The sequence below is a fragment of the Mustela nivalis genome (genome assembly GCF_964662115.1).
Source record: "Mustela nivalis genome assembly, chromosome: 8".
Taxonomy (NCBI): Eukaryota; Metazoa; Chordata; class Mammalia; order Carnivora; family Mustelidae; genus Mustela; species Mustela nivalis.
In genome coordinates, this window is record NC_139027.1 from 137,798,336 (window position 1) to 137,823,048 (window position 24,713).

General features: G+C 47.2%; 1 long non-coding RNA gene across 1 annotated transcript in view; it reads right to left on the bottom strand.

Moving 5' to 3' along the window:
- LOC309872030 overlaps window positions 1-24,186 on the bottom strand; it is a 65,292-nt gene extending 41,106 nt beyond the window's left edge. Inside the window, exon 1 of the long non-coding RNA XR_014315624.1 lies at window positions 23,916-24,186. This is a non-coding gene — a long non-coding RNA (uncharacterized lncRNA). The remainder of the gene's footprint in view (window positions 1-23,915) is intronic.
- Between the last annotated feature and the right edge of the window lie 527 nt (window positions 24,187-24,713).

Consider the following 24,713-nt stretch of genomic DNA (forward strand, 5'->3'; position numbering starts at 1 on the left):
AGCTCTGGTCACTGGCTCCCCAGCAGCGTGCCCGGGAGCAGGGACAACACCTGCATGGGAAAGAAGCAAGCCATGGCCATGGCGCCAATGAGGACAGGCTCCAGGGCTCAGAGCCCGCCTGGGACACACCTGCGGCCATGGATGGGTTGCTTCAGCCCCCCGGGAGTGGGTTGATGGAAATGGACCTCCTGGAGGCAAAGACTGGTCCTCTCACTCACCTCCAGCCTGGGAAAGAGGCTTGAAGGGCACTATCCTGACAGCTCACCCCGAATCTTCTGGGGTGCACGAGATACAGAGCTATAGCAGTGGGCATGCGACAGCAAGAAGAGAAGGCAGCAGAGGTAGCCACCCCCCTGCTGCCTGGGGGGGACAAGGATGTATCCCTCCCCAGGGCCAGGAGGTCTGCACGGAGAACCTGGAACCATCTGGAAGGGTCTCTGTCAACAGTGTGAATGCAAGGCAAGGAAGCAGAGCAAGAAGAGGCTGCAGGACGTTCCTTCCTCCGCCCTGGAGCCAGAACTGAGGGAAGGGGCTTTGCCAGCAGCGAGTGTGAGTGCATCACCCATGTCGGGGGACAGTGCAGGGACCCAGAGCACCCCAAGGAGCCCTCTCCAGTGACCCTCTGAAGAAGCAAATGACTCTGGATACAGGCAAATCCCAGAGCACAAGAACTGCGTTAGTATCTGTTTCCTCCTGCTGCTGCTGTAACAAATAACCGCACACTCAGAAGCTTCAAACAACAAAAGTCATGATCTTCTCTAGTTCTGCAGGTCAGAAGTTGAAAATGTCTCCCCATGGGCTCAGATCCAGATGTGGCCAGGCTGTGCTCCTCTCCCGAGGCTCCTGTGGGGGTCCCTCTGCTGGCCTGGTCCAGCTTCCAAAGATTCCACCTGCACAGTCAAGCTGCCAGGCTTCTGCTGTGATGTTTCTTCTCTGACCTTCCCCCCTACCCACTCCTCCACTTCTGAGAACCTTTGGGATTATCCTGGCCCAACTGGATAACCCAGGATCGTCTCCCTGCTTTGATTCCTTCTGCTACTGTGGTTCCCCTTTGCCATTTAACCTAACACAGTCACATGTCCCAAGGATGATGACGAGGACACCGACACCTCTGGCCATTATTCTGCCTAGAGCACCCCTGACATACTTTCTCAATCTACGGACAACACCTGCTCTCCATCCTTCTGCGAGGTTCTTCCTGAGACTGCAATACGGTTCCTTCTTATGCTGTCTAAATCAGCATCTGCTCAGGTGTGGCTGCTCCGTATAATCTGAAGGCCCCAGGCCCACCAGCTCAGGGAGATGGTCAGGCGGAAGTCAGTAACAGAAATGTTGCCGGTAAGCTGCCCCACCTGCCCACAGAAGACCTCCCGGTTCCCATACATAGCCCGCCAACACTGACCCTGTCTGGGGGTCCTTGGGGCTCTGACATCAGGTTTCCATGTTCTTTCATGGCCTTCAACTTAGAAAAACTCACTGACCTTTGGGAAGTGCCTCTTTGCTGCCACTGTGGCTGGCATCTTCCCCATAAGGACCAATGTCTGGTAAGAGGGACTGTCCACACTACCAGTTCCCGATGGCTCAGGACAACCCCACCAGTAGGAGAGGAAAGAACATCAGTGCTTCTTCTGGCCTTCCAAAGCCCAAAGCAGCATTGTGGAGCCCCACGTCTCAAGAAATTATGAGAAAACAGCACACTCAGCTTCTGGCTGTGCCCTCTGCTCTGGGTTATAAATCACTCCAAGAACAACACCGGGCAGGAGACTGTCTCAAAGCCACCCATCCTAGAATCCACCTCCCTCTTTTAAGGGAGGCTCTAGGTCACTCTTCTCTTGTACCAAAGCCAAAAAGAATAGCAAGCTTCAAAAGAAACCTGTCACACACAGCATCTATTTCATGCTCCAACCCAAGTGAGAGGGTCCCTGCTCTCAGCTCTGCAGGCCCTGCATGTCCTATAAACCGACAGTCCCCATCACACAGGTGCCGGAAGGAATCGTGTCACTCAGACTCACAGCACCACCACTGGCCCTCAGGACTGACATTGTTCAGGCCCCTGGGAAATGCTCCTGGGCATCCCTTGTCCTGGTCCTTAAGCCAGAAGCACCTGCATTCAAACACAAAAGCTTGGGGGTTGTGCAGCCTCAGAGACCGAGTGCAGGGAGTTGGAGTAAAAGAACGTTTAGGGAAAAGAAAAGGGAAATCCGCTAAGCGGACCAGTGCTTCTCCTGGATGCATTTCACGGAACACCAAACGCAGGTGTCCAACACCCCTCTTCCAACATCTGCGGCCATCCGCCTTGTGATTCCAGATAACTTATCAGCTAGGGGGTGACCACAGCAGTTCTCGCAGTGGCTGAAGAATACTTGACAGTGTGAGCTGTCTCACAGCCATCTTACACATGTGTGCACGCCCACACATGTGCCTAATTAAGAGGCAGTGAAGGGATTCCTCCCCTTAGTACTAGTGACCAACAGGACACCGGACACAAGAACACATCGTACGACTTACTTAAATGCTTAATTAAAACACTATTCAATTTTCAAATTTCAAATGTCAGTTTTATCTAAATTTGCTTCTAATTCATCCATTATAATTTTTAGCTTCTTTTACTTTGAGCAGATATCTTTAATGTTTCGGGAGGAAGCTAGCTTTAGAGTATGAGATTCTTAAATTTTGCTTGTTAATTGATTTATAGTTTCATGAAATGTTTTCAACTGTGCCATGCTTTGCATTAAAAGTACCTTGTAGGGGAGGCTGCTTGGTTGGTTAAGCTTCTGACTCTTGATTTCAGCTCAGGTCGTGATCTCAGAGTCGTGAGATCGAACCCCGCATCAGGCTCTGTGGTCAGCACAGAGTCTGCTTGACATTCTCTCTCCCTCTCCCTTTGCCCCCACCCCGCTCACACTTGATCATTGCTCTTAAATTAATTAAAATAAAATAAAATAATAAAAGCACTTTATAGAGCTTTGCGTGATTGTCAAAACGTGCGTGCAGCCACTGTGTTGCCTTTGCTTCTACAGAGTGTGGAGACCGGCACAGAGCGGACGGTAGGCTCGCCTCCATTTATCTTACATCACTGGCCCCTGGAGACCATTTAACCAGCCAAGTCTCTTCTGCTGGGGGCCCAGAAGCACACCTGGCTAAACAGCACAGCATGTCTTCACTGTCAAGGACAGTATAAGTTACCTGAAAATCTTAAGTCCAACAACATAGTCGCAGGGCTGAAAGGAAGGCAAAAATAAATTCGGTGGAGTGTCACTGATGTGTCCCATATCCCTTGATCTGACTCCTCAGTCCCCAAACACCACCGGCTGGAGGAGGGAACTTCCGGACAAGCACAACAGTAACAAAACTTATTTGCCAACTTGGTCATGTAAAACCTGAATTTGGGGTTTTATTATGAATATTACTTTATATGTGCTTACGGGTCTTCCTATGAAGGCATATATGTCATGGTAGCAGGACAGAGCCTATTTGAATTAGCAGTTATTAGCTTAAATTCTGAACTTTAGGGGGACACACAGTCCCCCAATCCTACCTGTGTGGGATTGGGGTACTGTGTGGGTGGGTCTGCACACAGACACACCTCGGGGGGTGGTGGGGGTGGCGGGCAGAGCCTGTGCTCCCAGGGCTCCAGCTTACTTGTAAGCCAGAAAAAACTCCAAAGACTGTGTAGTGATTTTTTGTGGTTTGTTTTTGGGGTTTTGTTTTTTGGTTTTGGTTTTTTGGTTTTTTTTTAGCTCTGATCCCCAAACCGGCTGGGTGCCCCCTCTCTGCTCATAACCAAACAGGGCCACCCAAGTAGGAGACAGGGGGAATGGGCGAGCAGCCAGCCAGAGCATGAAGCTTGAAAAGAGAAAAACTGACAGCCCGGGTGCAATCAAGAGCCCCCATGCAGAGCTGAGAAGTCACAACAAAGACTGTGTGTCCCCCACATCCAAACTACTTACCAACTGACCCTTTACAGAGAGTGTGCCCACCCTGACCTAGATCATAGAAGGCTTCGTGAACCCAGTTAAGGGATTAAGCTTAATCGTAAGAACAGCCACTAGCTACTGCATGGATTTAAACAGAAAACTGACTATTTTAAAACAGTCACCCTACAAGGAAAAGATGGATAAGGAGGGAGAGAACCAAGAGGGGAAATCCAGTTGGCGGCTCTACCAATAATGAGGCAGAAACTGCGGGCAGCCTCAACTGGAGACGGCAAGGCTAAAGGAGCTGTTTTAATCCCAAACGTAAAGGCTTTTGTTCCTGCACTGTCTTCAAGAACCACTAGATGGCATGACGTTACAGAGAGAAATCATTTCTCTGGCCCAATCTGTAAATTCTTATTTTACAGCGTGCTCAGCCTTCCGGGAACCTAAGAGCCCCGTACTTCAGTGGCTTAACCCTTTGTGGGATCTCAACAAGCACCTGTTTCATATTAAGTTAAATTTCTATTTGTATTCTGTGTTTTTGAGCAGAGTTATGAACAAAGGTATCATCAGAGAAAACAGAAGATGAACCACATTCACCCCTCCAATCAGATGTGCTGGTGTAGCCAACAGAAGAATGGACAAAAGACCCAAATGTTCCCCTTGTGTGGACTCTGAAAAACAATCTGAGGGGTTTGAAGTGGCGGGGGGGTGGGAGGTTGGGGTACCACATGGTAGGTATTATAGAGGGCACGGATTGCATGGAGCACTGGGTGTGGTGAAAAAATAATGAATACTGTTTTTCTGAAAATAAATAAATTGAAAAAAAGAAAAAAAGAAGAAGAGATACAAAGATCAGTAAAGCACACTCAAAACAACTGCTCGGCTTCACTAGTAATCAAAGAAATGTTCATTCAAACAAAAATGAGATCGCCTGTAGGCCTAGCAAGGCTCTGCTTTTCCTGCATGACAATCCCAGCATTGGCAGGAAGACGACGAAATGAGCATGGCTGATGGCAACATAAGCTGGTACATTTTCAAAGGGCAAGTTCTCGGTAAATACCCAGATATTTGAATTGTGCGGGCCCACTGACCAGTAAATGCACTTGTACAGATACCTAAAGAAAGAGTCAAGACTGTGCACAAAGGTTTGCATCAGGGATGTCCACCGTGGTATTTTTTATAAAACTAAAAGCAATCTAAGTGGCAAACAGCAAAGAACTCATTCACCGAGGTACATCCACGCTTGCGTGAATCCCAGACAGTCCTTGAGCTCCTATCCTGAGCTGGACACTATGTGACTGAAGACACAGGGCTGAACACAATGGACTACATCCTCGCTGTCCCAGAAACAGAATTACTAAAGGTTTTATTTTCAGAGACTATTTCATGAGCTGGGGAGGTGTTCATGATATCATAACTCAAAGGAAAACAGGATTGAAAAATGCATATGCAACCCACTGTGAATTTATTTAAATGTACATTATAAAAACAGCAGGAACAATTTCAGCCCACAAATTCATGTACAAAAGAAGTGCACACTTCTTTATTTTCCATAAATCAACTTAATTTTACCTCAAAGCCCCACTCCTGCAGAGTTGTTAAAAGATGTGACATTAGGTCAGGCTCAGATCTTCCTTCTCTAACCCCTCCTAGGGTTTTGTTAAGGTTCTGGGTTTTACCCAGGATCCAGGGGGTTTTGTTCATGGGTGCACAACGATTATCCCCAAATCCCCACCACCAAGGCCCTGTCGCTCTATCTGATCTGCTGCTTTGGGCTTTCTGTGAGGATCAGGAAAGCTCAAAAGTCTGGAAGAACCTCATGCCACAGTCCCCAGGAGCAGACCTGGACCACCCCCAAAGGCCTGCTACTCCAAGCTATCTGGACCAGCAGCACACCCATCGCTTGGGGACTGCTAGATCAGAATCTGCATCTCTGTCAGATCCCCAGTGATTCTTGTGACTAGTACAGCTCTGGAAGCACCACTTAGGGAGGTCTGATCATACCTGCCTGTCACTGCCAGGAGGAGCCCAGGTTGGAGCCGTTCCAGGACCCCTGGGGCTAGACAATTACTCATTGGTGCAGAGAAACTCCTCTTTATTTCCACCAATGAGCGTGGATGTGTAAATAACGACGGCAGAGGGAGGAGTGCAGGCAATGTCAGCCCACGGTCCCGCCCCTTCCCTGAGCTCCTCCCTGCTGGAGAAGACCAGGCACCGGTACGGGATTTAATAAAGCAAAGGTGGGAGAAATCCCATGGAAGGAGCACAAACTCTAGTTACAAATACATCTTGGTTTTCATAAAACCAAGACTGAAAAGAAAATATCATAATTAAACCCTGGGTAGTAGATCTTATTTTTAGTCTCTGCCTTCAACTTTTCTGTATTCTTTTTCCATGATGAATATAATTCGATTTATAAGTGGGAAAAACTTGCTAATAGAGTATACTCCTACAGACGAAACACATATGCAAAATGAACCTAAAAATGATATGAAAAATTGCACTACCCAGAGCAGGGCTGAGAAACAACTTTTTAGAGAGTGAGCACAGATCACCTATATTTACTGAGAGGCTTGCCAGATTCCTCAGATGGGTGGTCTCCCGTCTTCTCGGGGCACCGAAACTTACTCACTCAATCCTATTTCCTATTAGGATGTTTGGGCTTTTAAAGAAAAAAAGAGAGAGGTTACACGGTAATTGAAAGAGGGAGAAATGTGCCAGCTCATTCACATCTCTCCTTTCAAAAATAATGCACAAATTACAGGCGATTCTAAATAAAATTAGATTGCCGTTTCAATGGGCTGTTAGCATGATTTGCTGAGATAGCATGATTTGCTGAGAACAAAAATCCCCACTGCCAATTGCAAACCCATGTTGCTGAGTTCTTGGGCTTTGACAAAACACATTAGGGCTTTGATAAAAACACATTTAGGGTTTGTAGGTCAACCTACAAATACGACGTTAGATGGATTTTTTCCTATTTCCTGTTGCTTGGTCCACAGGCTCTGTCTCAGTTTTCTGAGACCAACGCTCATCTGCAGGTCAGAACTCTACCCTGGGAAGAGCTGAAGGAGGAGATCCAGTTAAAAGGATAAGTAGGCAAGCAGACGCACACCGCTGTTTATTTTAAGGAGAAACTTGCTCAGACAAAAGTCATGGTGCCCTTTAGCCAACTTCTCCTTCCTGCGCAAGTCACTGGTGAGGAAATCAAGTGGGGCTCTTTGGAAGACCCTCACTAAGTCACCTTCTTCTCAAGAACACTGGAATTTATGAAGTATGCATTTCAATCTTACTGATTTTTTTTTCAAAGAATCAGCTCATAATTTTGTTGATCTGTTCTGTTCTTTTGGCTTCTATTTCATTTATTTCTGCTCTAAACTGTTTTACTTCTCTTCTCCTGCTGGGTTTAGGTTTTATTTGCTGTTCTTTCTCCAGCTCCTTTAGGTGTAAGGTCAGGTTGTATATTTAAGACTTTTCTAATTTTAAATCAAAGAAAAAAAAAGACTTTTCTAATTTTTTTCAGTAAAAAAAATAATGATCTTTATTTAAAACTTAATCAATTCAACAGTCCATGACAGCCCTCAGTATTCTATAGTCAACAATAAATTTCTTTTTAAAAGGATAAGTTTAAGTATGACAACTTTTTCAAGTAATAGAAGCTAGCAGTTAGTTTTGTCTACTCATCTTAGGAAACACAGCACTAGAAGTGGTACACACACATTTTTGCATGGAGAACAGTAATTTTATCCTTTTAGTTATTAATATGTCATGGATGTGGGCCTGTTACAACCAGAGAGACAACAGGATGTAATCAGGACAAGAGATGCTTATTTTTAGAATTAGGCTAGGGTAAATGACTAAATGATCAGCAGAATTTTTAAGCAAAGAATGCATAATAAGTATAAAATAACTAACACAGAGCAGGGGGGAAAAGAAGCATTGTAAGCTGCAGTGTGGGTACTCTGAAAGTCTTTGGAGTGGATGAGCCTTCGTGAACAATAAAAATAAAAGTGCCGGGGCTCCTGGGTGGCTCAGTGGGTTAAAGCCTCTGCCTTCGGCTCAGGTCATGATCCCAGCATCCTGGGATCGAGCCCCACATCGGGCTCTCTGCTCAGCAGGGAGCCTGCTTCCTCCCCTCTCTCTCCACCTGCCTCTCTGCCTACTTGTGATCTCTGTCTGTCAAATAAATAAATAAAATCTTTTTAAAAAAATAAATAAATAAAAGTGCAATCTCTATTTTGCAAATGAAACGCATTGTTGCATAGTGTAAAAATGGCCAGGAAGAAGTCTTTCTAATTTTCTTTCTAAAGATACTAATTTTATGGGAGTTAGTTATACAGTTACATAGATTAGGAAATCAGAAGATTACACAAGTCTTAGTAGGAACAAGCATTTGCTGCCTTGTACTTCCCATGAGACTTTTCTAATTTTTTGAGAAAGGCTTGTACTGATACATCCTTCCCTCTTAGGACCACCTTTGCTACATCCCAAAGGTTTTGAACAGTTATATCTTCATTTTCACTTGCTTCCATGAATTTTTTTTAATGTTTTTCTAATTTCCTGGTGGACCCATTCATTCTTTTATAGGATGCTTTTCAATGGACATCAAAAGAAAGCTGGGGTACAAACCTTCAGAAAAATTAGATTTGAAACCAAAGACTAATAAGAGATGAAGAGGGACACTATATGATAATTAAAGGGTCTATCCAACAAGAAGATCTAACAGTTGTAAATATGTATACCCTAACTTGGGAGTGGCCCTTTATATAAACCAAGTAATAACAAAATTAAAGAAACACATTGATAATAATACAGCAATAGTGAGGGACTTTAACACCACACTCACAGCAATAGACAGAGCATCTAAGCAGAAGACCAACAAAGAAACAAGGGCTTTGAATGACAGGCTGGACCAGATAGACTTCACAGATACATTCAAAGCATTTCATCCCAAAGCAACAGAATACACATTCTTCTCTAGTGCACATGGAACATTCTCCAGAACAGATCCCATGCTGGGTCACAAATCAGGTCTCAACTGGTACCAAAAGACTGGGATGATTCCCTGTATATTTTCAGACCACAATGCTTTAAAACTTGAACTCAATCACAGGAGAAAATTTGAAAGGAACACAAAACATGGAGGTTGAGTATGCACTGCAAGGAGAGCTTTATACTCGTAGGCACTAAGAGAGCTCAGGCTCCACACAGGGCGATGAATGTGGAGACAGGAATCCCAGAGCCCACGTTCATCTACAGCATCACCGGGTTTTAATGAATCATTTGTTTAAAAAGTAAAACCATGATTTTCACACAAATATAAAGTGAATGTGTGTCAAAACCTCATAAATGAATGGAGGAACCAGAAAGATGCTAGCACTATTTCAAAGGAAAACATGAAACTGGACCCAGGTAGAGGCAGCCAGGAATGCTGAGCTGAATTTGCAGTGCAGTGTAGAAAGTCGGTATCCCAGGGGCAGCAATTACTTGTATTCCACGGACAAAACTCATTTGCATCATCTCCACTCTCTACAACTTGCAGAGTTATAAAATAGACAATGAAAAGCACACAGAGCCAGGGAGATGCAACAGATAGAAATTCCAGTCTTTCTCCTTTTTTTTTTTTTTTTTTTTTTTTGTCAATTCCAGAACCTTTCTGCCCTTCACATGTTTTCCTTTCCCAGTTTACTGAATAACTATGCTCAGCAGGGTGGAGGCAAGAAAGCAAGTGTATCTCTCTGTGGCCTTACAGCCCTTCTGTTGACAGAGTTCTCTCTGCCCCTGGCAAAGCTGCAAGCAGACACCAAAGCTCTTACTGTCCCTCTTAAGTAATTAAAAAACCCAGTCATGTCCAAATTCCAAATAATACTTTAAGCTGCTGGAAATGTCTCCTGTCTCAGCAGGGCCTTGCCTGCCGCTGGGAAGCCTGTGGTCAAGGGAAATGAAATTGCTGGACTCAGCTCCTGGCTATTGGCTTGGCTAGCTCTCCCCACACTCGCCAAAGGGCAGCGATCTCTCATGTGATCAGGAGTGTTCTCCCACCTGGGTGTCCGCTGCAGGAGGCAGACTCCAGGTGCTGATTCTGTCACTCACAGGGCTCTTCGGAGATGCCCCTACCTCTTCCCACCTGCTGATGGGGGGCCCTCCCCTGCACCACCCTCCGCAGAGGTGGTGCCACCTGTACCCTTCGGCGGACCACACAGCTCTCCTCCTGGGCTTCGAGGGACTCTGTGGCCCTCCCCTTCATAGGCTCACTTTACTGCCCACCCTCCAAGTGATCCTCTTGGCCAAAGTCCATCCAGATTCACCCAGTGTAGCTCACTCCCATGGGATACACCAGAGGTTCTCAACCAATTCTGCCCCTATGGAACAGCTGGCAATGCCTGGAGACATTTTTGGTCATCACAAAGAGGAGTGATGCTGGCATTAAGTAGGTATAGATCAAGGATGCTGCCAAACATCCTACAATGTCTGTACAGGACAGACACCCTTCATGCATGCAGGGGCACATGCATGTGCACGCGTGCGCCACACACACACACACACACATATAATTATCAACCACGAAAGTCCACAGTGCTGAGAATGAGAAATTCTGGGACAAGCCAGTGGGGGGCAGGAAACACAACCCTCCCATCTCCCAACACAGGTCCTGGCCACCCTCCCCCCAACCAGCAACAGCCAGACAGGATTCACACGCCAATCCATGCAACCCTCAGACTCCTAGAGACTTGTGTCCATCTCCTAAAATGCTTCCTTTGACACAAGGAAAGACTGAAGCACAGTGACTCTCTCCAAACACAACTTCCCCGGGAACTGTCTTGTTTGGGGAGGGGAAGGAGGTGGGTGCACAGCAGCTGCTGCAGGAGGAACACTACGCCATTTCTGAGGCGACCCGAGCATCTGGCCCAGTCCTCAGAGTCTCTGGTGGAACATGACACAATAGAAAATCACATTTAATGCTGTTGCTAGCGTGCTGTTATCAGCAGAACTGTATCTCCCACCCAAATCCGTATGCCCAAGCCCTAACCTCCAGAATGTGGCTGCATTTGGAGGCAAGGCCTTGAAAGAAGTCATGGAGTTAAACAGAGGCCATGAGGGCAGGATCTAACAGTGTGACTGGTGTCATTACAGGAGGAGGAGATCTGGACGCGCACCAAGGGAAGACCGCGTGTGGACAAGGTGAGAAGGTGGCCGTCTGCAAGCCGGGAAGAGAGGCCCCAGAAGAAACCAAACCTGCCCAAGACTTGATCTCAGACTTCCAGCCTCCAGACTGTAAGGAAAGAAGCGTGTGCGGCACTTTCTCACAAAAGCCCGGGCAAACCAATGTGAGTGCCTATTGGCTCCACCGCCAACCTTTACTGGGAAAGGTATTACTGAGTGTAATACCTGAGTAAAACATGAATGAGCAGCCCTCGGGCCTGGCACGAGAACTCCTCACCACCCAAGCAATGCATGGCTTGTGTCTACTTTGTTGTCCTGCCAGCCTCCACGCACAGCTTCCGACCTGTGATCCAATGGGGTTCCGGGAGCTCCCACCAGGTCGTCCTCATTCCTGACCCCAAGGAGAAAAAAGGGAAGAGGAGATACATTTCTCTCAAGGGTCAGTGTGGAAGTGGGACAGCACCTCCACTTTCGTGCTGTTGGCGAGAATGTAGTCCTGTGACTCTGATCATCGCCAGAGAGGACATCTGTAGCTGGAAGCCAGGAGTCTGGCCACAAAGCTTCCTGCCCTGTAAGCAGGGAGAATGGCATGAGATGGTGCTGAGGCAGTCACACTGCCTCAGTCAGATCTTCTAGAGGTAAGAAATGGTGGAGCTGGGTGTGATTCCAAACATCCAGGGGCACCTGGCTGGCTCAGTCAGAAGAGCATGTGGCTCTTGATCTTGAGGTCATGAGTTCAAGCCCCACGCTGGGAGATGAGATTATTTTAAAAATAAACATTTTTAAAAAGATTTCAAATGTCCTAAATAATCCATTGAATTATCCATAATTCATCAATGGATAAATAAATAGGATGTGTATACATACACAAGGGAATATTACTCAGCCCTAAAAAGGAAGGAAATTGGGACACATGGGTGTCTCAACTCGGTTAAGGGTCTGCTTTCAGTTCAGGTCCCAGGGTCCCAGGGTGGAGCCCTGCATCAAGCTCCCTACTCATCGGAGAGTCTACTTCTCTCTTTCCCTCTGCAGCTCGCCCTGCTCATGCACATATGCACACTCTCCGTCAAATAAATAAAATCTTTTAAGAAAAAAGGGAGGGGAGGAAATCTTACCTTTTGCAACAATGTGAACGGAATTTGGGGGCATTATACTAAGTGAAGTGACTTAGATGGAGAAAGACAGATACTGTATGATCTCATTTATATGTGGAATCTTAAAAAATAAAAATAAAAAAACCTCGTAGAAACAGAAGAGACTGGTAGTTGCTGGAAGCCAGGGAGTGGGAAGTGGGGGACAGTGGGCAGAAGTAGTTGAAAGGTACAAACGTCCAGGTACAAGATAAATAAGTTCTGGGGATGTGATGGACAGCTTGGTGATTACAGCTGCCAATACTATGTTGTATCTTTGAAAGTTGCTAAGAAATGAGATCTTCAAAGTTCTCACAAGGAAAGAAATGTGAGGTGATGAGTGCTCGCTAGACTTACTGTGGCAATCCTCGCACTATATGTGCACACATCAAACCATTATATTGCACACCTTAAACCCCCATGATGTTACACACCTATTATGGCTCTGCTGCGGTTCTGTATTTGCACGTTCTTCTCTCCCACTTAACCATGTATTCCTAAAACTTTGAATTTCTATTTTCATTCACTGACACTCCTGCCAGAGTCCAACAGTGCTCCAGGTTCATGAAGATGGAACGCCCTCCATCATTCATGGAATTCACACTTGAGTACCTGCTACACGTAGAGCTTCAAATCTCCCTGTCCTCTGTCATTTCAAAGGCATTTTCCTTGGACAACATTCTCAAGCGTCTGAAGACCACTTCTTAGAGTCAGAAGAGTTTTCATGGAAGAAAACACATTCTCAAGTACAGACATCAAGAGGAGAGCAGCAGCTATGATGTCTTCGGACCAGGGAGGAGGACATTTTACTGAGGGTGATGGATGGCGGCTTTTTAAAAAATGGAAATGTTCTCACTCTGAGGGAAAAGTCCAGATGCAGCCAATCCATGGCTGGTAAGGTGGCTCTGTGCCAGGAAGTCCCCAGGGACCCATATTCTTTCCAGATTATTACTCCTGGACTGTAACCCTAGTCCTCATGGTCCAAGATGTTAGCTGGAGCTCCAGCCATCACAGTTATCTCCAAGCAGCAAGAACAAAGAAAGAACAAAGGGCAGAGGTGGGGGCATCAATCAGTTCTTCTTTCGGGAATATTGCTAGAAGCTGCTTCACATAACTTCCATTCCCATCCTATAGGTCAGAATTAGGCCCATGGACACATCTAGCTGGGAGGAAGGCTGAGAAACAGTATTTGCTCTGGGCGGCCATGGGTAATTCCTGCTATTCATATGGCACAGTGGAGAATACACAGTGGGGAAGGCGGACTAGCAACCTCTGCCCTAGCGTGTCATCTGATCTCAGACTATTGCTGAGAAAGCATTTGATGAATCAAAACATGCTCATTACTTTATTCCCTGCATTCTGAGTATCATTTAAAATGTAAAGGCGATTTCTCACCTTCTGTTCCCTCCCCAGTCCCCAGGAGTAAGGAGGCATTAGTGATGGTGTCATTCACAGGCTCCTTCAACCAACCGCATCCTCTTGAAGTCCCTGTAGCCAGAAGCATTCTCTAGGCCTGGAGGAGCCTTGTATATTGCTGTTCAACAATTTAGCAGTCTGTGGAGACTGGGAATAAAGGAACCAGGACATGACGAATAAGGAATAGTGAAGCCAACAAAAGCAAAAAAAGAAAGAAAGAAAAAAGTCCCAGGGTGTCCATGGTTTATTGGAGCATGTGAATCATTCATCTCATGAGCTTTTTCTCAAAGGGGAAAGTTTCAATCTCCTGGAATTTTAATTTTAGCGAATCCCATGCCAAAGGAGTATTTGATCCAAGGAGAGGCTGAGCCAGTAAATTACCACCAGGACATCTGGAAAATCGTCAAATCAAAGAGAAACCACAACATCTTTGGGGAACTGTAAGGACCAGCTCTTTGCTTTATGGTTTGGGAAACTGCTTATAGTCACCAGGAAATTCTGGGTCAGATGACCTCACCCAACACCAGACCAGCCGTCTGACAAACTCGAAGGGAGCAGCAATAATTCTGTGCCTGTACCAGGGCTTCTCAGCCAGGGTCCCACTGACTCTTGCAGATGGACAATCCTCTGTTGTGGAGGCCGAGCCTGTGCGCTGTGGGGTAGTGAGCAGCACCTCTGGTAGCACTCGATGCCGGTAGCACTCCCAGTTGTGACAACCAAAAATGTCTCCAAACATTGACAAATGTCCCCTGAGGCAAAAGAGTCTCCAGGTGTGAACCGCCAGTCTTGATCCCCTTTTATGAATTGTGAAACACGGACTCAAAGCTGAGGACTATGGATGTGAGTTGTCTTCAGAGACCACCGCGTGTTTTAGGTTTAACGTTTTCACCCCTTCGTTCATTCCTTCATTCAGTGATGTTGGGATTCGGGGGTGGCCGAGGAAGGGAAGTCTCTGGCCTCATAGAACTTCCACACCCAGCACTCCATAAGCCCTGTATAAGGATTGTCACATCTCATTGCCACAGCTTCCCCCCAAAGCTCACACTATTGTTATCCTCACTTGACAGAGAAAATAACAGGCTCAGCAAGGTCAAGTCACTTGCCCAAGGACACACAGCTAGGAAATGTCCGTTTGCAGGAATTTGAACCCATGTGATCTGAGCCCAGAACCCACACTTTTAGCCATGAACTTAGTGTCAACAACATGCCAAGCATCATGCTCAGTGTTGAACATTATTATCTCAAACTCAAAAGGCAGCGGTGATTGGCCCCATTTTATGGATAAAGAACCTGGGGCTCTAAAGTGAAGCCTGGCGCCAAGCCCAGCTCAGATCCTTCCACTCCTCTGCCTGGCCTCTGGTGGAAGTCAGCGGCTGTCAGAGTCGGAGTTCCTATTCGCACTTTGCTTTATAAAAAGGAGGCTGGGTATAGCAAAGTACATCTGCCTGTTCATACTAGCTTGAGTCTATGGCTTAGGTCATTTCAAGATTCTGGTGTTTATCGATTTGGCTGTACTGTCAAAGCTCTCGGGCAGCCGAGCAGAACTCCACTCCACTGGAGTGCAGGCTAAGTGGAAGAAAATCCCCCACTTACCACAGCAGCAGCAGCACAAAAGATGTAACACACAGAGACAAATGTAAGAAACATGTGGGGGAAAGTTTAACTTTATTAAGACATAAAGGAAAAAACAGTAAGGAATATTCTTTTTAGATAGGAAGTCTCAACATTAGAGAGATGTCTACCCTCCTAAAATTCATCTATAGAATCATCTAAGACTAAAGATTCTTTATACCAAAGGCTACCCTGCAAGTGATGGGCATTCACAGAAAGCAGCTACGCTTCAGACACTTCAGCCGGGTCCCACCGTTATCCCTACTTGTCACCCCTATGATGAAACTGGGGTTGAAGTGTCTTGGTCAAGGTCCCCCAGGCGATACAAGGTGGAGCCAGAACAGGAACCAGGAGATGTTCATCACAGTCCCCATCCTTTTTGATTACACAATCCTGACATCTTCTTCTGCCCCCAAAGTAGGACACAGCTTTTAAAAAGAGAATCTTGGTCATCTTGAAGAAGTGACATCAGAGAAGAGAAAACACATTTTTGAATATCACTCCTCAAAAGAGACTACTATGGGTAGAAAGAACCCCTTGGTTATAAGGCACAGTGTGCTTACATACCATTTTATTGTATCCCTCCGTTAAAATACTTGTTGTGATGCTACATTGTCAGTATCTGAGAGTCTACGCACCTCCTAAGACTCTAAGCCCCTTGAAGGCAGGGACCGTACCAGTAAGGACCAGTTTGTTGCTGTGGGCAACAAATAACAAAATAGCATACTCACAGTAGCTTAGACAACAGAGAGAGAGAGAGAGAGAGAGAGAGAGAGAGAGAGAAAAGCAGTTAATTATTCTACCTGGCAAACATCTGTAGGTTCAGTGGTCCAGTGTCAGTGAATCAACCTTGTCTCTCTCTCTCTCTCTCTCTCTCTCGCTGCTCAAGACGGCAACATGGCTGCCCTAGCTCCAACTACTGGCTCTTCAGCAAAATGTATCTCAGGCAGAAACCAAGTTAGGAGAGGCAAAAAGTATATCTTCTTATGTGCTTTTCTCTTTTCAATCAGGAAAACTAATCACTAGGAGCCCCTAGACAACCTCCCCTTACTACTCCTGGACTAGAACCAGATCACGTGCCTGTACCCCAAACATTTGTGAAGAAAGGGGAGCCCAACTGCCATGAGAGACTGAGACCAGTCATGATTGCGATCCTGGGATGGGGCACACCACCAACACCACAATGTGTTGCTGCCAGGACCAAGAAGGGCAGCCATGAGTAGGCAACCAACAAGGAATGTCTCAATGACATGGCTGTCGTTTCATGACCAGTATCTCTCTTGGTGCCTGACACACACTGAGCAAATGTTTGTTGAATGAATGAGGAACAGCATTAGTTGGCTCACACAGCCATGACAAAATACCATAGCCTGGGTGACTTAAACAATAGAAGTTTCTCTTCTCACAGGTCTGGAGGCCGGAAGTCTCAGATCGGGGTACTAGCATGCTGGGATTCTGGCAACGGCCCTCTTTCTTGGTTGCTGACAACCACCTTCTTGGTGTGTCCTCATAGAGCGGGGACAGAAAGAGAGAGAGGGAGAGATCTTCCTCTCCTGAGGCTGCAATCCTATGGGATTAGGGCCCCACCCTTATGAAGGCCTTTAACCAAATTACCTCATAGAGGGCATCAACACACGAATTTGGGAAGGACCCAATTCAGTGCATAGCAGAGACCGAAGAATTAAATAGGGGACCAAATGAAGGAGTCAGTGAATGAATGAATGACCAAATAAATGAACAGAGGTGAGGATTTCATTAGATACTATTTCAGGACACATGAAGTCACTAATTTGCAATTTCATGGAGGGCCAAAATCTGTGCTTTGTCACTGAGGTTTGACTTCTGGAAACGTACCTTCTCCCTTCCGGAATGTGAATGAATGAACGGCACTGGGTGTTAGATCACACTAAACTTGTGACCGGTTACCAAACAAAACATACCAGTGATCCCCAAAAGGAGAAAAGCTAATGAGCGTGGATGAGCAGAGAAGCACCAGAGAGAAGCAAAGGTTCGGGGCCAGCGTTCTGCAGATGCTAGACAATGGCGACACCAGGACAGGACAGACAGCAGAAACGCACTCAACCACCACATACCATCTCAGCCACATCAGCACACGTGGAAGGCAACCCCTTGGACTGGACATTATGCCAAGCCCATTCCCCTACAGCTGCCATGCAAGGAACCCACCATCAGGCAAATCCCAATTTCCAGAAAAGTAAGAGCACATCTGAGGCAAGACCATGAAGCCCGCTTTTTTTTTTTTTTTTTGAAAGGAATGTTTCCTATAAAAGCCTTCACTTTAAAGAAGAAGGAAAAAAAAATCATTCCTGGCTAAGAAAACACTCATGTTACCATGGCTCAGATCATATACACAGAGCTCTTTTCTCCATATGCTTCACGGAAGAAGGTTCCAGTGCAAATAAGTCAACCCAACCGTCCTTGGAGCACTTAATGTCCTTCTGTCCCCTTCCACTTCAGATGAGGTCAGTAGCTATTTTCGTCAACCAATGTTCCTTTAAATTATGAACTCAGTGAAATGAGAACACATTCATGGTCAGCCTCATGGGACTCTGAAGGATACGAACCCTTGTGATGTTTTATGTCTCACTCAATGAGAGAGAACTTCCCTGGGTCCACCATTTATTTACCAAATCCTTCCACGGAGTAAAGCAAGCCAAGGGAACAGAGGAACGCTGAGGAGTCATGGCAAATGGTCAGAGCTGATTCCTCCAACCTGCTCTCAACTGTTCTGTCTTTGCAGTGTCTGTCATGCCCTATTACATTTGTTCTGTGTCCATCTGTCCATCTGTCTCAGCCCCAGACACCACTTCTTGGCTCCTCAGGAGCAGAGCACATGAGTGATATTCTACAACTACAACAGGATGCCCTGGGCAGATGGGTGGCCAAGACACATGTCAGAGTCACATAATTCGCACACGGACCACATGCAAGCTGCACTCCCCGTGTTCTGTGTTCTGCACTGGGAGGGCGATCACCTAGATGGGGAGAGCCTAGCCTGTGCGACTTTCAGCAGGTGTAAACCCAGGTGCTCATGAATTTTTTGTTCCTCTCCAGGCATGAGCAGCTCCCTGGGGTCTGAGAGGGTAGCTCTGACGTCTCCTAAGTTCCTCTTCCTATCTGGCTTTAGAACTTGACACTGGGAGAGCAGCTCAGCCTGCGCAGACCTGACTGACAGGAACAGATGGAAGTGTGTGTGACCCTGTGGCTTGTGTCCTCTAGCTGCCACACACATGAGCTGTGGCGGGGGCTCATGTGCTGCCTGGTCCCCTCCAGGACTGAGACCATTTCCCCAGCTGCAGGGAGTGCCGTAGCCAACAGCCACCAGTTGAGGCCTTCTCTGAGGCTTGCTTGCCTTCAGCTGAGAGGGACATCTCACCTCGGACTAGGGGGGCGGAGGACTTCCACACTGGATGACAGCTGAGGCCAAAGTGTGGCCCAGGCCCTCGCCCCAGGCCAATGCGGCTCTGCGGGGGCTGCCAGCTCCAGGGCTGCTGTCGGTCCGGCTGGGAACATTCGGGCCTCTGGCCCAGCCCCCTCCCTGGCTCACGGCCGCACACAGGTGCATTTCCTGCATGCCCAGGCCCATCCTGGGGAACACGCTGACAACGGGACTCCATGGGAAAGCCCAGTTCTAGAGGACAGGAGAGAATGGCCACACCCTGGAGACGTGGGCCCTCCCCAGTCCTGCACGACAAGGAAGAAGCTGAGGAAGGGAGCTCAGAGCACACCCTCGAGTGTGAGCATCTTCAGTGTGGACCTGCCTTAAAATAAAGGAGAAGCACTTTCCAACGAGCACTTCCCACTCTGGGTGTGTCTTCCCAGAAGCTGAAGCGTCTTGTGCCTCCAGAGCCTTTCCTTCCTCTGGGGACCGTGGGATTGGGGCCTGGCACAGGGAGAGAAGTGCAGCCCCCACAGGGCGGCCTTGCAGATGTTCTGGGATGCAGGCCAGACACCGAGCACGGCATAAAGCCTCCCCGCTGTGTGGACCAGTCTCAGCCCCTGCTGACAGCAGGTGACTGCCTGGAGCACCAGCCTCCTACAGCATCAGAGGGGGATGCAAGTGACAGACGCTGCTCTCCAACCCAGCACACGTGTGCCAGCAGAGGCCACGCGCGCCACGCTCTGCATGTGCCACCACCAACAGCCGCTCCCTCTCTCTCAGCGTCTGCCAACAGTGGTTTGACTTCTGTTCCCCTAAACAGGGAGAGTGAGGCTGTCCAAGGACGGCCCTAATTCAGCCCCACACCCACAGCACACAGGAGGCCCAGCTGCTTCTGAGGAAGGGGGAGGAGGCACCTGGAAAATCAGGACAGGGAGCAGAAGGGTGTCCACACTGAGAAGCGTGCTCATGGGCCAAGTCCAAAGCTCCTAGAGCAGCATGCCTGGGATTCCAAGTCTGGTTCTTCCTACGGGGATTCTGTAGCCTTTCCCCGCTTCTGTAAAATGCAGCGAATGTAACACTGCTCCAAGGGGTCACCGTGAGGCAGGGCCCAGGCTAAGAGGAGAAGGACCTGAGAGGGAGCACCTCTTTAAACCTGGCCACCCAGAGACCAGCCAGCCTCACCCTAGCTCCAGCTGGGCTGGCAAGTCTGAAGGAGGGAATACATGCACAACCTGCGCTCAGGAGCCCAGGCTCTGGGGCCCGACCTCACGCAGGTCCCAGGCCCCACCAACACTGCTGCCTTGGGGAAGTACTGAGCCTCTGCTGCTCACCGTCTGCATTTCAGCTTCTGGAGGCCCCCACAATTCTCCTCAACAGGCCCCTTTGTCCTCGGCGGCCGCAGATCCAGCCCCTCTCGCGTCTCCACACCTGCATCCTTTTCAGGACAGCAGGGCAAGGCTGCCCACCTGTGAGGATTGGACGAGGCTCACCCGGATAACCTGGGATCATCTCCCCATCTCAAGGTCCACGGTACTAAACAACTTTGCAAAGTCTCTTTTGTGTGTAAAGTCACATATTCACAGGCTCAGAGACTGGGACACAAACATATTTGAGGAGGGGACATTTTGTTCACTGCACACATAGAAAGGTGTTTTTAGTCTATCAGCACTGATCTGGCTCTAAAAAACAAAAAACAGGTCTGGCTACTTATTTAGCTGATCCTACATGAAGGACCCACAATGTCCTAACTGCATACATCAGAGAACCCATCAGACATAGTTCTTGCCTTCACAAAGTGGACAACCTAGTCGGGCGGCTACCAAAGTGTGATCCTTGGACAGCACTGTCCGGATCTTGGGAACTTGATAGGAAGGCTAATTCCTGGACCCCATTCCAAGCCTGCTGAGTCAGAAACCGAGAGGAGTGGGGACAGGGAGGATTTGTGTCCTAACAAGACTTCCAAGTGATTTTAACACAAGCTGAAGTTTGAGAATGTTTTCTTTCTGAAAGATTCTAACTGCTGGCTTTGAGACGAAAGGAAGGTTCCGTGAGCCAAGAGAAGCAGTTGGCCTCTGAAAGCTGAAATATACGGGGAAACAGATGCTCTCCTACAGACTCCAGGAAGAATGCAGCCCTGCCAACCCATTTTGGGTTTCTGACCTCCAGAACTGTGAAAGAGTAAGTTTCTGTTGTCTTAAGCCACTAAATTTGCGGTAATCTATTACACCACCTGAGAAACTACTACAGACCACAACACGGGGATGACAAATGCATACCATGCACAGTTTTAGTCCCTAGTTCCGCATCAGTGCAGACATTGCTAATCAATCCCAGCAGTCTTTTCCCGTGCTGATGAAGCCTTGGGACCTCTTACCCAGATCTCCAGATGGCCAACACCTATTGACCCAAACTGGCATGCAAGAATGGGTCAGACTCTTGAATATAAATAACAAAACCCACTCTATCCAACTTAAACAGGGAATGTATTAAAGACATTAGGAGGCTCACAGACTCTCTGGGAAGGTCAGAACATTAGGCCCAAATCACCCTTTTGGACAGCCCCAGTGTGGAGCCTTTGGACACCATCACTGGTCACACACTGAAAGCACTGAAATGAACACAAGAGCTGGGACATCTGCTGTCGAAGAGCGGCGGGCTCGTCCCCAGCTGGCATCAGAGTGAATTCCACACTGGGCTTGTTCCTCATAGCACCGCTTCCCAGTCCAAGTCTAAAAATGGCTAGATCTCTCTCTTGTTCAAAGTCAAGTCTCTGCACCAACTGCATTGTTATCACCCAGACCTACTGAACTAGGAGCTGCATTTTGACAAGATCCCCGGGTAACCCAGATGCCCAGGCATGGGTGGAAAGCCCTGCTCTGCACTACCTCACCATGATCTGAGACAACTCAAGCGTGCAGACCCTACAGTCATGACTTCACCGACATAATGGCACCAAGAAACACAACACTCAGAACAGAGGACCCAAGTGTTAACCAAGCCAAGGGAACAAGGGGAGCCTCCATTTTGTGATTAAGGAAGAAAATACAATTATAAAGTCTAAGATGCCTTCTAACCAGGACATATACAGAGATTATGCTTGGACACCACGGAAGGTTTTCTATTCAATACACCTGACCCTTCAGCCAGACTGAGTAGCATCAAGAACTCAGAACGGAACTCGGAACAAGATGGATCATTTGTCTTCTACACACAAGAAACCCCTGCTTTTTGTCACTAATTTGACTTAGTTGCTACAATTTGTGAATCAGCCATAAGAGAATGGACTCGGAGAAGTAAATTAGTTTTTGCCTAAGTTTCCAAAAGAAGATCTGGCAGAGTACCAAGAAAAAAATGTTCTTTTTAAAAAGGCATAAAAAATAGCTTGACCTGTTCCCTACATTCAAGTGTTCAGAAAACAACTCACTCTCTATTCACAGAATCTTCCTGAAAGTCAAGAGATTAAGAGGAAGAAGTTTCTGGTTTTGAAATGTTCTTTTAATTTCCACACTGAGTTCTAAAAGAGGAAACTTACAGCTGTTGGTTGTTTCTTTGTTTTTGAATCTGAAAAATGACAAAGTCAGAAAATGGAGGGTTTTGTGATCCAAGAGTTGAACACAGCCTACTGGGGCATATACTTTACTGTCCATAGGGACAGAGAGTAGACCAGTAGCCAGGGCCTGAGGAAAAGAGAGAATGGGGGGTGGCTGCTAAAGGGTATGGGGCTTCAGTCTGGGTTGATGAAAATGTTCTAGAATTAGGTGGTGGTGATGGCACAAACATGTGCTATACTTAAAAACCACTGAATTGTATACTTTAAAATTATGAATTGTAAGCTATGCGTAGCTCAATTTTAAAAAGGGAAAGAGATATTTACAGACATAAAATATTAGGAACCTAGTGTACGAGTAAAAATAAATCTTAAAATTAGTTGGGAAATAGGGGCACCTGGGGGGCTCAGTCGGTTAAACTTCTGACTCAATTTCAGCTCAGGTCAGGATCTCAGGGTCCTGGGATGCAGCCCCACGTGGGGCTCAGCGCTCAGTGGACAGTCTTCCTGAGATTCTCTCCCTCTCCCTCTGTCCCTCCTCCCTGTATGCTCTGTCTCTCAACCTCTCGCGCTCTGTCTCTCTAAAAATATAAATCTTTTTTTTATTAGTTAGAAAATAAAAGCTTATTCAATGCATAGTATTACAATATTTGGACACTGAATTTTAAAAATAGAGTTAATTTTCCTCTGCATGTCATTTAGACAAAGTAATATATTTATGTATTTGTATGTAAACACAAAAATGAAAATCTGCAGGTAAATGAAAAGGAGAGAGTAAGAACAAATGAACGAACAAACAAGGCACAAAGGAAGGGAAGAAGCAAAGAGTGACGAGAAGACACGTCACCTCTGTGGTATTCTTTCCAGAAACCCATAACCACTAATAAACAAACAAACAAACAGATTGAGGTATATGCCACAAAATACGTGACCAGTGCCTCTCAAAACGGTCAGTCATGAAAAACAAAGAAAGAAACTTTATAGACTAGAGGAGACTAAGACATGATGACTTCATGCAAGTGGCTCCTTACATGGGATCCTGGACCAGAAAGAGGACATTAATGGAAAACTGGTGGAATCAAAACAAAATGTGCACTTTCGTGAGTAGCAATGCACTAGAGCTGGTTGTCCAGTTTCCACGGAAGGACCGTGATTATGTAAGATGTTAGCAATAGGAGCAGGACGAGGGACATGGGTGAGCTCTCTGCACGGTCTCTGCAATGCTGCTATTCCAATAAAATACATAGACACAATTTTTAAAACTCAATTACACAGCAAAATGGCTGGCCATGATGGGAGAGTTAGGAATACTTATCAGAAACTCTTTGACTCGACTTAGATCATCATAAAATGCCCAGCCCTCCCACAATACTCACAGATGAGCTGTCTTCTTGTTCCTCCCCTAGAGCTGCCCCTGCTGTCCAGTCATAGCTGGGCAGGGAGAAACTGTGCGTCTGCTTGTTCAAACCGTCCCCCGTGATAACAAGAGCGCTCAGCCAAGCACAGACCGAAGCTGACCCTCGGTTGGGGGAGATGCCACGTACATTCAGTTCCCTCCTGGAGATGGCTGTCATGTGTCCCTCTGTGAGGGACGTCGGGAACAAAAATGCCCCCTCCAGCTCTCCCACACTACTGGCAATGCTGTACAACCCAATTCCTGGTACAGGGTGAGACTGTCCCTGCAGAAACCGGCCAGCTCCATTTCTGTGTCGGCTCACACTCACCTCTTCTTCTGAGGGGAACGAGCTGCTGCACCGGCCAGGTCCCCCTTCAAGTCCCAGCTGTCAGCTGGAAGCCTCTAGCTTTAGCCTCACGATGTGTCTCAGCTGCAGAATGCCATCTTGCCCAAGAGCACCCTCTTCGCACCCAGCCCACAGCCGGGAACAGACAATGCGGTGGGTATAAAGGTCCAACCCTTTCAGTCCAACAGGGATGACCCTGATGAACCACATATGCTCCAGAGCTCCCTGGGCTGGGGGGGCGCGGGGGGAAGCCTGCCTGCATCACCAATCAGCTTCTTCCTCTGCCCGATCCTGCCCCCTTCCCTTCCCTCTCCCCACTTCCCCTGCGCCGCCCTCCTTCCTTTACCCTCCCCTCCCCTCTCCTCCTTCCCTTCCCGAGGTGTCAATTCCTAACAAACATCCTGCACGGCAAACTCCATCTCAGCGTCTGCCTCTGGAGAACTCAATCTGTGCCCACCTTCTTGAGTGGCGGGAGAGGAACAACGGAACAGTGTGTTCAAGGAAACCAGTCCTACGATCCTTCATCCTGAGTTCCGGCCTCCCCTGCAGCCAGGGTAGAGCAAGTTAACTCAAAGATCTCAAAACACAGCAATTCCTTAGGAAAGCCGGACACCCCAATCACCCGAGTATTCTGAAACACGAAATATTTTCGATTTTCGATTAGGAAAATGGCCACCTGGAGGTTTCTATTTTGGCCACCATTTTAGGAAAAGAATCAGGTCTCAACACCGACGCATTGCGGCTTGTATTTTTTCCCCCTAGCCAAGTGAACTTAGTCCT